General features: G+C 37.8%; 1 long non-coding RNA gene across 2 annotated transcripts in view; it reads right to left on the bottom strand.

Moving 5' to 3' along the window:
• The window catches only part of LOC139076465 (uncharacterized), a 45105-nt gene extending 38191 nt beyond the window's left edge, over window positions 1-6914 (bottom strand). The window contains exons 1-2 of one of the 2 annotated variants that reach the window (XR_011528100.1): window positions 6848-6914; window positions 4466-4659 (exon numbers count right to left, since the gene is read on the bottom strand). This is a non-coding gene — a long non-coding RNA (uncharacterized lncRNA). Of the gene's footprint in view, window positions 1-4465; window positions 4660-6618 lie in introns of both variants that reach the window. The other variant, XR_011528099.1, reaches the window with a different exon arrangement.
• Window positions 6915-15608: the final 8694 nt, after the last annotated feature.

The raw sequence follows: 15608 nt of genomic DNA, 5'->3' as shown, positions 1-15608 counted from the left end.
GAATAAATTCTGTAATAAAAAATAAAATAAAATAAAATTTTAGGAAATCTAATCCAAAAATACATAGAAAAGATAATACATCACAACCAAGTGGAGTTTATCCCAGGAATGGAATATCAGTTGAATATTCTAAGACTAATCAATGTAATTGAACATATTAACAAACTAAAAGTGAAAAAGGATATGATCACCTCAATAAATACAAAAAAATGAATTTGACAAGATCCAATATACCTTTCTAATTAAAAACTCTTGGCAAACTAGAAACAGAAGAGAACAGAAGGAATCCTCCCCAAACCTACAGCTAACAGTACACTTAATGGTGAAAGCATAAGCAAGTTCCCTCTCAGAACACCAAGAAGACAAAGATGTTCACTCAGCACATCCACTCAAACCTGCACTGAACATTCTAGCTAGTACAGTGAGGCAAGTAAAAGAAATAAAAAAATCCATATTGGAAAGGAAGAAGTAAAGTGGCTTTATTTGAAGACAATATGACCACCCATGGAAAAAATTCTATGATCTCTATCAAAAATGTACTAGAACTAATAAGTTGACAAATTTATAAGATACAAGATCAACACAGAAGAATCAATTGCGTTTCTATAGTCTAGCAACAATCAGACGGTGAAGTTATTAAAAAATCCATTTACAATAGCATCAAACAGTATTAAATTTACAGGGAAAAATCTGACAAAAAATGTACAAAACCTATACACTGAAAACTACAAAGCATTCCTTAGAGAAATTAAAGAACATCTTTATAAAGAGAGAGAGAAACCATGTTCATGGATCAGAATATTCATTATAGTTAAGATACCATTTATCCCCAGTAGATCTAGAGATTCAATGCAATCTCAATCAAAATTGAGTAGCCTTTTCCATAGGAACTGACAACCTGATTTTAAAATTCATATGGAATTATAAAGGACTTAAAACAGCCAAAACATCTCTGAAGGAAAATATGAAAATTCTGCAGAAGAGAACAGATCTTCAAAGCCAATTCAATGAAGAAAGAATAGTTTTTTCAACAAACGGTGCTGGAACAACTGGATAATCATATGCCAAAAAAAAAAAAAAGAACTCTGATCTATACAAAAATTAACCCTCAAAATGAGTCACATATCTAATTGTAAAACCTAAAGCTATAAAATTTCTCGTAGAAAAAATAGTAAAAAATCTGAGATCTTTGGTTAAGTGAAGTTTGCTTTCAACACCAAAAGCACAATCCATAAAATTAATAAATGATAAAATTGATCATTTCATTAAGTTAAGAAATTCCTCTCTTTGAAAGGCACTATTGAAAAAAAGAAAAGACAAACCACAGACTGCGACAAAATATTTGCAAACATTATGTAATGAAGGACTAGTATTTCCAAACTCAATAAAAAAAATCTTAAAAAAATCCACAAGAGCAAAAGATTTGAATAGATAATTCATGAGGAGAACATACAAATAGTAAATAAGTACATGAAAATATTCCTAACGTCAATCAATGGAGTGCCAAGCCGTATTGGAATCTGAAGCAAAAGGAAAAATCAGCAATTTTAATACTGTCTCTACTTAAAAAGTTTGATACTTTGTTCATTGTGGTTATTTTGCAGTATTTTTTATTTTAAAAAATACTGTACTAAAATAGTATTTATCTTGATTCTTGGCACCTCCTCAAATTTTGTGCCCAAGGTGAGTGTCTCACTCATTTTATCATATTATTGACTCTGCTTCCTGTCATTAGTAATTAGATAAAAATCACAATTAAATACATCTACGCACTTATTAGAATGTCTAAGCTTAAAATAAGATTAATCATTCCTAGTGTTGGTGAAGACGTGGAACTCTCATCCACTGGAGATGGGAATGCAAAATGGTACAACCACTTGGAAAAGCAGTTTGGCAGTTTCTTAAAAATTAAACATACTACTACATATGACCAAATTGTTCCACTCTTAGATATTTATGCAAGAGAAATGAAAGCATATTTCCATAGAAAGACTTGTCCATGAATGTTAACGGCTTTATTTGCAATAGCCAAAAACAAGAAACAACCTAAAAGTCCATCAACAGGTATAGAGATTAACAAGCTGTAGTGTATCCATACAATGTATACCAATCAGCAATAAAAAGGAATAAACTACCGATCCACGCAAAAACAGGGACAAGTCTCAAAACAATTATGTCTGTGAAGGAAACCAGAAAAAAAAAAAAAAGAGTGCCTACTATATGATTCCATTGACATAAAGTTTTAGGAAATGCAAACTAATTTATAGTGATGGAAAGCAAATCAGTGATCGCCTGGGGGCAGGCAGGGGGAGCTGCAGGGAGTGGCGGTAGGACGGGATTACAAAGGAGCACAAAGAAATTTGGAGTGGGCATGATATACGCCCTGTCTTGATTGTGGTCATGGTTTTATAAGTCAGAGCATCTGCCAAAACTTATGGAATTGGACATTTAAAATCTGTACAATTTATTGTAGGTCAATTATACCTTAATATAGGTCAATTATACCTTAATAAAGCTGTTTAAGGAACATATGGATGTACAAGAAAGAAGTCATGTCTTACTCTATTGTTTGGTAGATAGCATTTCAAAATGCCAAGGAAACAGCGAGAAGAATTCAGTGTTTGCCTCTGGGGAGTACAACTGGAGTTCAAAGTAAAGAAGAGACTGCTACTTTCCATTATAAGCCTTTCATATTTTTTGCTTTCAAAACTATCTATACATAATGCATCATTTTGATAAAAATAACTGTTTAAAAGGGAAAATGCAAGAGGAATTCTGATGCACTCTAAAGATTAAAAATCACAAGAATGTCCATAACAAAACCAATAAATACTAGATAGCAGTGTGGAAAAGAAATGAAAGTACATTGTTTTATTCTCAGGGCCACTGATTCTTGTCCCCATTGTTTATCTAGAATTCTCCAGATATTAAAGGAACATTATTCTTTTTTTCCCCACAAATAATAATTACTGAAATATTAAGAAATCATCACCATCCCCCAAAGAACTTACAATATATTGTTGGAAAAGCCATGTTTTTATGTCTCCTGGGAGGTTCCCAAATATAAGAAATACTTTATCACTTTACTTTGGTGGATCATGCAGTATTCTAACATCCTAAGAAGAAGGAAGTAACCTCAGAGTAGACAAAAATGATAGCGTGTTATTAAAACTAAATAAGACTAGTTGACAACACTCATCAGTGCTGACCTCTAAAATTTGGCTTGTCACCATCCTATATATCAGAGAGATGTACAATCATGGCCAACTCATTTAGTTTCTTTGAGCCTTACTTTCTCAAATATAAAAGGGACAAGCTAGACTCATTCTCCAAATCTCTAGGCTTCAGATATAATATTTAATTCTATGATATGATGACTAAACTCCATACTTTATTAAATCTAAAATGTCATTGATTGTAAGATGTACTATTACTTACCACAAGGAAAACTGGCAATTAAACTGTTTTCCTGTTCTTTAGGATTTTTATTTAAAATTTATTTATAAAGTCTTTTCACACTTTAGATACAGCTTTTTCTTTTCACATAGCATTCTTGTTAAACTAAAAAGGAAAGCGTAAATGAAATTTGTTTAGGTATTTGCCACACTTGTGTGCAGAAACTGACTTCTGAACCACTTTTTACTTAGACAAGAACATGGTATATAGCATTTCTTAAATGCTTCGCTATTGTCTCCAAGATTTTCTTCCAAGCTACTTGGACGCCTTAGTCAAGATTCCACATGTGTGCCTTCTTGGAAAGGCTTCAGACTAACCACCTCATATTCCTTTCTCAACCAGTCCTTAAATGATATGCTGAGTGACATGTCAAGGGGTTGCACTTTTCCAGTCATGCCACTAAGTTCAAGCACGCACAGTGATGACAGCTATGGCAAAACTGCCCCCGTGCATCAGCAGGCAGAAGATACTCTTGATTTCAGAGAAGTTAAAACGTGGGGGGAGAAAAACACATTCATCTTAGAATCAACGAAATACAAGAATAACAATGAGGAATCAGAGAAATACATAAATGACTAACCTGCTACTTTATAGCAGCTGTACTAATTCAATTCACAAACGCTCCATTCCTATACCCAGAAACCTACTCAGTCTCTGTCTCCCAGACTCAGCGCGTCTCCAGCACGCACGCACGCACGCACGCACGCACATACGCACACAACTACGCGCGGCAGCGCACCTGAAATATACCGAGAATGCCCTAAACTTTGCAAGACACCTTTCTCAAACTAGACAGTTCATTTCATCAGGGCATTAATGCTTACAATTAGACATTAAGTCATTGAACTGTGATTGTGCTGTGTGCAAGGAAAAATTTAGAAGGACGATCATATACACCGTAATTTCCGGCGTGCATGCCTCTTACGTATACTCAGGTGTTAACGTTTAAATACACGATTTCTATTTCTCTCATCATACTGATATTAAGATTCTCTCAAGAGTGAGTTACCTCTAATGGGAAAATTGTCTCTTGATTTCTGCTTCCCAGTGGTCTCTGTCTTTTGCCTAGCCAGCTGGTTTTAATCATTTCTCATTCCTTGAACGGACGTTGGTTCCTTGCAGGAGGCAATAAGCCCTGTTTCCTTTAAGAATTAGAAAAGCAAGGCATTGCAGGGTTTTTAGTATTATTGGGGGCGGGAGGCGCTGTAAATAGAAAATAAATGTACATCACTTTTACTGAAAATGAATAGGCAGGAAAAAATACCCAGATGATCAGTAAGAAAATATGTATTTACTTTTGCTTGCTCAAGCTTGGGAATGAGTGCAGAAGCAAGCTAGCTCTGGGACCAATTTCTCTCTGCCCTTGCTGCCCTGCAAATGACATTCTTACCAGACCATTAAGAAAACTGTTATAACTTCTAGTGAGACCACCTGCTAGGTCTCAGTGCTGGGACGATTACATCTATCGAAAATAATGACCCATAACTAGAATAAAACACATTAATAACGTCACATTTACCCGGGATAATGCATTTCACCAGTTTATATTGCAAAGACCAAGTTAATCAGTGAAAGCATTACCAAAAAACGAGAGCAACTAACAGGCACAGAGTAGATAATGAATATAAAAGCAGAACGTTCAGGCTAATTTTTTTTTTCCTTTAAAACTGAGAAGATGTGTAATGGGCAGTAATGGATGGAGGAGTAGTTTGGAAATGGGCAATCCTACTTTCTGTCTGTGGACTCATATGCTGAAGGAGACCTGGAAGCACCTTCCTCTGGACATAAGAGAAAACAGGAGGCTGTGAGGTTTAATGGAAAGAGCTCTGGATTAGGATTTAGAAGAGCATAGGTCTTACTCCAGCTGTGCTGTTAATGAGCTGTGTGACCTTGGGCAATTCACTTCACCTCTCTGAGCCTCAATTTCTTATCTGCAAAATGAACAGCTTACACTAGGTGATCTCTGAAATCCCCTCCAATTCTTGTATGTTGTGATTTGAAGCAGATTGTCAACCTGACTGAGAATGCTGTGAAATGTCATAAAAATGCCAAAAAAACTTTGGAGCTCCATGCTCCTTAGAACTGCAGGCAGAAAGGATCAGATTGCAATGGCTTTTAGGAGATTGCTTTGACACAGTGGCCCAGGGCCCTGGTAAACTCAGGGACTTTGGAGAAGTGCTGCATCAGGACTAGAGTAAGGCAAGCCTGTGGTTCTTCTATCATTTACGTTTTTAGACAAGTGCTTGGGTTGATCGTGGTTTATTTCAGGAATTTCAAGATCTATAGTAACAGGAAAAAACTAGTCATAAATAAAACAGATTATACAGGCTAAATAAACCCAATTAAGATATATAACATACCTAAACGTCCAGCCTTACAATTCAATATTTTTAGAAGTTAAAAGAATATGAGAGTAGGAAATTAGTTAAATGTCTTGAAGTTTTCAATCTTTCTCATAATTTTCGGCTTTGTTTCTATGACTGAGCACTTGTGATTGAATAAACACATTTCCCAACTCACCACAACAGCATTTCCACTGGGACTTAGTGACTAGAAGCCATCGCGGGAAAATGTGTATAATGAAACGAGAAGCTCTAAAGGTCCCAGGACCAATGCCTAGTGCGGGTCTTGTCTCCCACATCTGGGTTTGCAGATGCTCCATTCTTATGACTGTTGTCAGTATTTTGGAGGAAAAAAAGCCATAGTGACCTTTTCATTTTAATCAAGAAACAAAATGTTGAGTTGATTTTGAGGAAAAGGCAGAAGTGGGTACAGTACCTGCTGGCATTTTACATGCAGAGCCCCACTGACATCTGCACGTCAAACCCTCAGGGACACAAAAACTATAATCTTGCTACATAATGCTGTCCCATTTTAGCCTCACATTATTACTTGAATCGAATTTTAAATTAGTCTCCTTAAAGAACAAATTACCAAGAGTTTAATTTTCCTTTTCCAACAAATCCCACGGCAAGGACCAGTCACCTGAAGCCAACAGAGTTGTATGTTTTGTCGAAATGCAAGTGAAATGAAATATTAAAATCAACTAATTCTCACTCAGAATAAATGTACAACCCACTTCTACTAACAGTCTTCGGTCAAGCCAGATTTTAGCCAAACATGATCAGAAATGGTCCTTAATACAAGCATCCTCCTTCTTACCCCGAAATAAAATAGAGAAGATAATAGAAAGGCTGATAGCTTCTTGTAATGAAGGCACAAGTGATCGAAAAAAAGATGTAAAAATTAATGATATCTAGCTGACATTATTTAAATAGACAACGGCTCTATCAATAAAAAAAAGCCCTAACAAATGTGTTTCATGACAGAAATATATTAACCACTTTTCATCATCTGGAACCTTCATAAATCAATAAGAGATAATATTTACTCTATCCTGCTGGGGAGGCTTTTTGTATTTCTAATGGAATTCGTTTAATTCTGGTTGCCATAGTTACAACAGAGTTCTAGAATGAGTTTTGTTTCATCATAATTGCTGCATGTTAGTATATAAACAGCTGAACTCTACCTTCAACCAGCAGCATTCACTCGTGAATAAAGAAAATCCCTTATCATAAAGTAATTGAACTAGAATTCAAAATATACCATTGAGCTCTTGCTCTCCTCAGAGAGTTGGCAAATATTTCTCAAACTTTTTTTTAGCATACTTATCTCTGAAAGGCACCTCAATAGTACAAGAAGAATTTAGAAGATTAAAAATGTTTAAAGTGATGCAGAGATTTACAGAATTTAAAATAGTTTATTGTTGGTCTGTTCCATAAATCACAGGGAAGAATTTGACCTTCAGGCGATTGACCTGTCTTTTTACCAAATACCTGTCAGTTCATGTAGATATTAAATTTGAAATGTGTTCATCCCCAGCCAATTCAGTGCCAGTTGGTTCGAAAACAGTTTATCCAATTAAAAAAACACAAGCCAGAATAATTATTGTTAAGCCTGATATGTTTTTAGCATTAATTTCAAAGGTCACAAGGTAAAAGAAAGAAAAGGAAAACATGTATCTTCTTGTTACTTCTTTAAGGTAGCAAATATCCAGAAAACGTAGAAGCAAAAAGAACTGAATGCCACGACTTGCGAAACAGGGTATTTAGAAATCACAAAGAATAATATTTGTGCCCGAGAAAAACTCAAACAAAATTTTCATAAACCAAAGTCCAACAATTTATACCAGTAGCAGTTAAAATGTCAGTTGAGTTAAAGATAGAATTCTTTAAATTTTGAAAAACAAAAAACTTCTGTTTATCACTCAATCTTTTCAAATCTGTATTTGTCTACAATGCCGCCTGTGAAATCCAAAAGGAGAACATGTCATGAGAACATGGAAGGACAAGAAACTTCAACTAAAATTGTCTTTTCCCATATGGCAGCTTAAGACAAATAGTCTTAAGCACATTATTTTGAGAGATCTACAATTCTTTTAAAAACTGAAGATACCTCAAGTTATTCTAGAAATGAAAAGTGAAATGAAGTGCTTTTGCTTATTCACCTTTTACTTTTCCTATTAGAGGTCACCATTCAGTGTATTCCATTTGAAACTCTTTTTATTCTATATGTGTAATATTTATTGTTTAAGGGGGAACCATTTTCTTATATATGTTAGATTTGAATCGTGACCATTTGCCTGAAATTTTATTGAAATATGTGGTTTTGAACATGAACAAGACAGTGTGTTAATGATTCAAGAGATGCAAAGATAAATAAGACAGTTCTTGCCTAAAGGAACATACACTAGAAGAACTTAGAAGAAGAATGGGGAGAAGTGTTAAGATAAATAATGCTGGACAGTTACATAATCTGGCCTCTGTATGAATGTGATTGGTGATCTAGTGGTTAAGATTCAGTGCTCTGACCGCCATAGCCTGGGTTGTTTCCTGGTCAGGGGAACCACACCACCGATCTGTAAGTTGTCGTACTGTGGTGACTGCATGTTGCTGTGATGCCAAAAGCTATGCCCCTGGTATTTCAAATACCAGCAGGGTCACCCATTGTGGACAGTTTTAAGTGGAGCTTCCAGACTAAGACAGACTAGAAAGAAGGACCTGGCCACCCACTTCCAATAAAATTGGCCATGAAAACCCTATGAATAGCAGCTGAGCAGTCTGATACAGCACCATCGGATGAGAGATAGGCACAAAAAGACCGGGCACCATTCTGCTGTGCTGTACACAGGGTTGCTAGGAGTCAGAATTGACTCAATTGCACTAACAACAAATGAATGTGGTAAAGGAAGGGAGAACAGAGGGCTATGTCAGTCAACGCAGCAAAGAGATATGCCCTTGGCAGGATCAGAAAAGGCCTCAAGAAGGCAGTGGTATTTGAGCTGAGTGTCCTGTTAAAGGCAGCTCAACAGGCTAACATTAGTGAGGCATATTTTGATAGTCTAGAAGGGGAAAAGCACTACCAAAAATGAAAATGATGACCAACACAGTATATGTGAAAGTTCTTTCTAGAACCTTGTCAAACTTTTTATAGATGTTGGTATAGGCAAATGCAGATTTAGAAGTACATGTTGGAGTTTTTAAAAGGCCACACAACAGTTGTGAAAAATCTAAAGCATTTTTGCAAATTGAGGATACAGCCTATTTCATCACACGGTAGGAGCCTAGGAAGAAATATCATATTGTTTGAGTGACGTGAGGCAGCAGCTGGTGGGACAAAGAGGGGGCGTTGGGGACAGCCTGCTTCGGTGTGAATACTTGCTCTGACGCTAACTAACTGAGTGAACCTGGAAAAGTTACTTAACATCTCCATGACTGTTTTCTTATCTAAAGTAGAATATTGAGTGCCTACTTCCTAAGTTGTCATGAGTATTAAATAAATTAACATGTATAAAACACTTCAACTAATGCCTGGCAAATGGCAAACGCTCAGTGTGTATTAGCTCTTATTTTTGTTATGTGGAGTAGGGCTGAAAATACTATAAATCAGATCCAGATTTTTTTGAAAATTTTATTTTCTTCCCTTTAAATTATCTTATCCTGCTCTGGATCATCTAAGAATTTCAATAAAGGGGGGGAATCTAAAGTAAATTAATCTTGCCAATTAAAGATAAGTTCAATTTAGAAGTCTCCTTTGAGTTTCTTTTTCCTCATTGCAGTGCTTCTAGAATCTGGCTGCACTTTTTAATCATATGAAGATTTCTTAAAAACACTAATACCCAGATCCCACCTCTAGAGATTTTAATTTAATTGGGCTTGGCCGTAAAGAGTTTTAAAAGCTTCCCAGGTGATCCCAATGTGCAGCCAAGGTTGAGAACCACTGATCCCATGGATGAATAATCTGCCAATTAGAAGTTCAAAATCCCTGTAAGAGCTGGTTCATCCCTCCTCACCAGGTTTTTCTCTTCTTCCTCCTCCTTCCTTCTCACACTGGTACAGGGGCAAATCAAGGATGCTCATCCCCATAGTGATGAGTCTCTGACTTGGGACTTCACAAGTCTCCCCTATCACGAGGTTGGTCTACTTTTATTCCTGGGAGGCCTACCTTGCTTCCCACTGAAGCGTGGATCCCATATGAGCCCTGACTGCCCTGGCTGGCTGTTAGCTCAGATAATACATCATCCCACCTGACCTTGGTTGGCACTTTGCTGGACGTGCTGCTGAAGCATACCAGCCCACATGTGCCTCTGGCTGGGAGGTCCTGTGCTCTGTAGCCTCTTCATCCTGACACCTAAGCTCTCTGTTTGTCACTGGTCCTCTTGAACCCCCACTCCACCCTCAACACCAGGCACATAGGAGCTAGGTCTCTTGCAAACCTGTGCAGGTCATAGGATTTGGGGTCCTTTTGCAGCTAAATGTATCCAGACATCCCTTTCCCTCTGCTCTTGCTCTTCTGCTGCCCCTGGACCACACTGAATGCAAAGGAGGGAATTGTCTGGGACTTTGGTCAGATTTCTATCATCTTGTGGCTAAGACCTAGGAGCGAGGATTCTGGTCTCATACAAGGGACCAGGGAGCACCTGAGCCTAGTCTCTCCTCCTCCAGTGCACCTCATCCCCCAGGACAGAAATCTGCTCCCTCCTCCTCCTCACTTTCCTTCCTCCTCTTCCTTTCCTCCGTTATCTTTCATATCCTCAACCCTTCCTACTCTGTAGCTTATGGAAAATTCTGTGATCCAAGCCTCCTAGACTTGGCTCAGCACACAGAAAGGGTAAATTTTTGGAATTCAGAGAAATCCTTCTCTTTCAGTAAGTCCTGGTATATTGTCTCACAGTGGACTCAAAAACTTCATTTTTAGTCAAAATTTGAATAGTAAACTTTTTCTCTTTGTGATCCTATCCTAACACTCCTTCCATATTCCTTCCTGAGGCAATGGACATGCCTGGCTGAATCAGGGGACAGTCCAATACAAGGAAGTATAAAAAATGAAAGCACACTAGTATATTTCAAACTACATTATTCCTATAATATGTGTAATTGAAAACAATTCCAGCATGAATCTCCCCCTCATTCTGAAGCATGTAGCTTCTAGCCTAGTGGACAGGATATAGCTGTTTTCAACCTCAAGAATTTGATACCGTCAATTCTTTCCTTCTCTCTCTCTCAACCCAAAACCGTGTGTGTGTGTGTGTGTGTGTGTCTTTGTGTGTGTGTCTGTGTGAAATTCTTGTTTTGCTCACTAGATGATTTAGGCTTATAAGTCACAACATGCTAATATGTCCTAAGAATTTACCAGTGGGACTCATGTCTGGACTATCTGCCACCAAGACTAAGAATGTAGAGCACATAGTAAGACCCTAAAAACATTTCTTTACAACCCACAATCTATCCTGGTATCTTGAGTTTGGAAACTGTTTGAAAGATGTATTTTTCTTTCCCTTTGGCTTCCTTCAATCCTTCATGGAAAATAAATGCACTAAAGTTCTGGCTTCTCTCTCATTAGGATGGAATCAATATTCAGAAATCCCAATTTCATACAATGTGCCCCCACCTCCAGAAACCCGGATGAAGTTAATTTCACCTCACACCTCATAGACACCCCACCTCAGCCGCAGGTCCTGTTTCGTCAATTCTGCTCCATAATCCTACAGTCATGACTGATTCTTCACCTTGTTCCTCCATTAAAAATACTCAGGGTTTTGTAAAATGGCAAAGGACTATTTCCATTTAAGAAAAACTGGAAAATTGAGAAAAGGATTAAAAACACCCAAATAAACATACAATAATTACTGATTTTGTCATTTTGGTATATTTCCTTCCATGAGTACAGTATAAATTGCAATCAAATAGGTAGCTTCCTTTCTCATTTTAGAATACATTATGAAGATTTACTCATGTTATTAAATGGCCTTTCAAAATGTTTGTTTCCACTATTTTTATTCATAAGTAAAACTGTAATGAAAAAAGCAACAACACTCAAAAAAATATTATTTAAGTATATAATTGCCATGTACTAGGCTAACTCTTTAATGTGAATTATGTCATAAATCCTCACAGAAACTTTGTCTATTGGTATTAGTATCATTCCCATTTTACAGATGAAAAACTATTAGAATGATTAAATAATTTGGCCAGTGACACACAACAAACATCAAAAAGTAGATTCTGCACTAAAATTGAGTTCTCTGATTTATTTTGTGCATAATTCTATTTCCATAGGAAAAAAAAGATGCCCAGAAGTGGAGTTAAAAATTCAAAACCTTTACCTCTTTTGTGCTTCTGATGCCCATATCTAAGTGGCTTTCCGGAAAGACTTTTAAAAAATTTTACAAGCCTACAAGTAGTGTATGAAATGCCTGTTTTCCAGCTTCATTTCTCAAATGGTTGTCAATCTGAAGGCGAAAAATTATAATTCATTGTGTTTGAACATGTGTTCATGCTTATTGCCCATTTGTATTTCTTTTCTGAATTGTCTTTTCTTGACTTTTGTCTATTTTTCTGAGATCTCTTATTGCTGACTTTTAAGATCCTGGGTGCAGACCTACAGCACTCGTCAGCCATGCTGTGCAGGTGACCCACATATAAAGTGGAGGAAGGTTGGCATAGACGTTAGCTCAGGGCTATTCTACCTCAAGTGAAGAAAGAAAGAGGAAGACTGGCAACAGATGTTAGCTCAGGGCTAATCTTCCTCAGAAAAAAAAATCCTTTCCTGTCATGAGTGGATAAATATCCGATAGTTTAATTTCTCTTAGTTCTGTGCTTCATTAGGGGAAGCCCATTGTGGTATGCAATGTGTTTGCTCTTCTCTGAGATGGTCTGAGTGGAATCCTGGCCCTGCCCCTTATTCACTGAGTGACCTTGGACAGGCCACCTCTTACTTCTGAAATATCCCTATTTTTTTATACCAATAAAAGTTCATTCTCTCATGGTTTTGGAGGCCAGCAGTCCAAAATCGGTATCATTGGCAGAAACCAAAGCGTCATCAGGGCTGTGCTTTCTCTGGAGGCTATACAGGGAGAATCGGGTCCTTGCCTCTTTCAGCTTCTGGGGGCTGTTAGCCTTCCTTGGCTTGTGACTGCATCACACCAATCTCTGTCTCTGTAGTCACACGGCCTCCTCTTCATGTGTCTGTGTCAAATTTCCCTCCTCTGCCTCTATCTTATAAGAATATACATGATTGCATTGAGAGCCCACCTTGGATAATCTAGGATAATTTCCCCATGTCAGGATACTTAATTAATTATGTCTACAAAGTTATTTTTTTTTATCTTATAAGGTAAAGAGATGTCTGCATTTCTTTCTTTTCTTTTTTTGGTGAGGAAGATTCACCCTGAGCTAAAATCTGTGCCAGTCTCCCTCTATTTTTTGTGTGTAGGATGCCTCCACAGCATGGCTGATAAGTGGAGTAGGTCTGCACCCAGGATCCAAATCCACAAACCCAGGCCACTGAAACAAAGTGTGTGGAAATTTAACTGCTTGGCCATGAGGACAGCCCCCCAAGATATCCCCATTTCTTAAGTGAAGATGATACCTACCTCTAGAAGTTGTTGTAAATATTAAATGAAACACTATATTTAAAGTACAGGACACATAGTAAGCACTTAATTAATAATGCTTATTATTTAATTCACTTGAAATTAATTTTGTTTAGTATACAGTATAGATAATTTAATTTTTGTCCCAAATATTTGATCCGTTTTCCCAGCATTAGATGTTTAAAAACCTTTCGTTCTGTGGTGTCTGTTGCTACAATTTGCAGTCACTAAATCTCTGTTTATGCTTGAGTTGGACATGGAAAGAAGAACCCCTGTTCTAAAGTGATTTGTGTGCATGTGTTCTTGCTCACTCTAGGCTCAATAATGCAGTACTCTCCAAATACGAGAGCTTGAACTATTCTGCCCAGAACTGCACATAAAACAACCTGGCAATCCTATCTAAGGGAAAGGCCAGTGGAGTCAAGGGCCAGCCACAGAGCTTGTCTGTTGGCTCCACCATATTGGAATATACCTCTCTCCACCCCCAATACACACAGATGGCAGGACTGACGAACCAGCAGACATACCAGGTGACCCACACACAGGACTGCAGAGCGAGCCGCACCACCCATGCTGCCCACATCACTGCAGAGAAAACTCTTACAACTTTTCATCCCTGGTGTTCTGATGAAGCTCCAGAGGAACAAAGGTAAGACAGGAGATCTAAGGAAGATTACTATTCTCCTCAACAGGGTGCTGCTTCCCCCACCCCTTTTATTCTCATCTTATCCTAAGGCTAGCTTGAGGAACTGCCCAGAGTGGGGTAAGCCTGCCTGAAATGTTCCTTCCAAGTTGTCAAATTCTCTCTCCGTGAAGCCTAACTTATGGATTTTCAAAAATGTTTTCCTCCAGCTATTTAATTTAGCTCTCATCCAACAAAAGGAAAGAAAAGAAAAAGCAAACTTCTAATAAATGATATAAACAACTATACATAGACTTTTCACATTTGCTTTCAAATCTAAGAGAAAATAAGATTTTCAAGCCAATTTACAGTGATATAACAACCTATCTTCAAACTAAGACCTGAGTCCATGTAAGCCTTCTCAATTAGAGCAGCCATGGATTGTGGTGGAATCAGGTTAGGTAATGTCTGACATTCTCTGCTTCCAATTCTATTCACCAATGATTACCATAAATTTTTGATTCTTTCCTAGAATTTTGCTGCTAGTTTCTCTGCCCTGGCCTCTGTCTTAGCCTGCCACTGTGAAGTTTGTCTTGGTTCATTAATTCCTATGTAGGTTTCTGACTCGCCTCCAAATCACGGAGAGGATTTGTGGTTCTATAAGGCTCCTGGGAGCACCTACTCTGTGAAGGTTGTTAGCTGTGCAGGAGTCATTCCCCGCTCTGGGCTGCCTGCTTCCACAAGCACAGCTGACTTCGGTTTTCTCCTGGGTCTCAAGGCCAGGCATTGTGCAAGACCCAAGACCTTAAAGCTGACTAAGAAACAGAACCCCTCAGGAATGGATGGAAGCCTTTAAGCCTTTTTACCTTATTTCCCAGCTCTTCTCTTTCAAGTAGTGAGAGCTATAACAAACAAAGACCCTTCATCTCTCCTCCCAGTGGAGTTTCTCGACTAATATTAAAGCTGCCTCAAATATGCCAGCTCTGCTATCAATCCTATTTCCAAACGTGTCATTTGTGGCTGTGTTTTCCCACTAGTCAACAGAACTGTCCACGCCACCAGTATGTCTCACTTCCTTTGTTCATTCTTAAATCCCACCTACCAACAGAGTCAAGGATTTCTCTAAAAAGTCACCGAGATTCCTCTTAATTTACTTGCTTTCCACATGGTCTAGTTTGTTGAAAAGAAAACTAGCAGAACATTTGAAACAGATATGAAAGGAAAAAACCCTGCAACCAGCAGTAGAAATTTCTTCGTCATCTTATTTTCATCATCATCATCATCCCTAACAATTACATAGGGCTCACTATGTGCCAGACACTAACATAACTGCTTTATACATATTCGTTTATTAATCCTTACAACAACCTAATAACGGAGGTAATAGTATTAACTGCACTTTACAGATAAGGACTCTGAGGCAGAGAGAGAATAAATAACTTGTGCAAGGTCACAGCTGGCTCTGGATACCCTACTCTTAACTCTTATACCACGCTGGCTTTCCACATTGACAGTCGCCCAGTGGCTTCCACAAACCACTGCTATCTAGTGTAACCAAACACCCTGTCTTCTGGGTTGGCCCAGTTCACTCCTGAG

The sequence above is a fragment of the Equus przewalskii genome, chromosome 16, assembly GCF_037783145.1.
Source record: "Equus przewalskii isolate Varuska chromosome 16, EquPr2, whole genome shotgun sequence".
Taxonomy (NCBI): Eukaryota; Metazoa; Chordata; class Mammalia; order Perissodactyla; family Equidae; genus Equus; species Equus przewalskii.
Note: the sequence above shows the minus strand (reverse complement) of the source record. Positions and strands in the feature narration are given on the sequence as shown.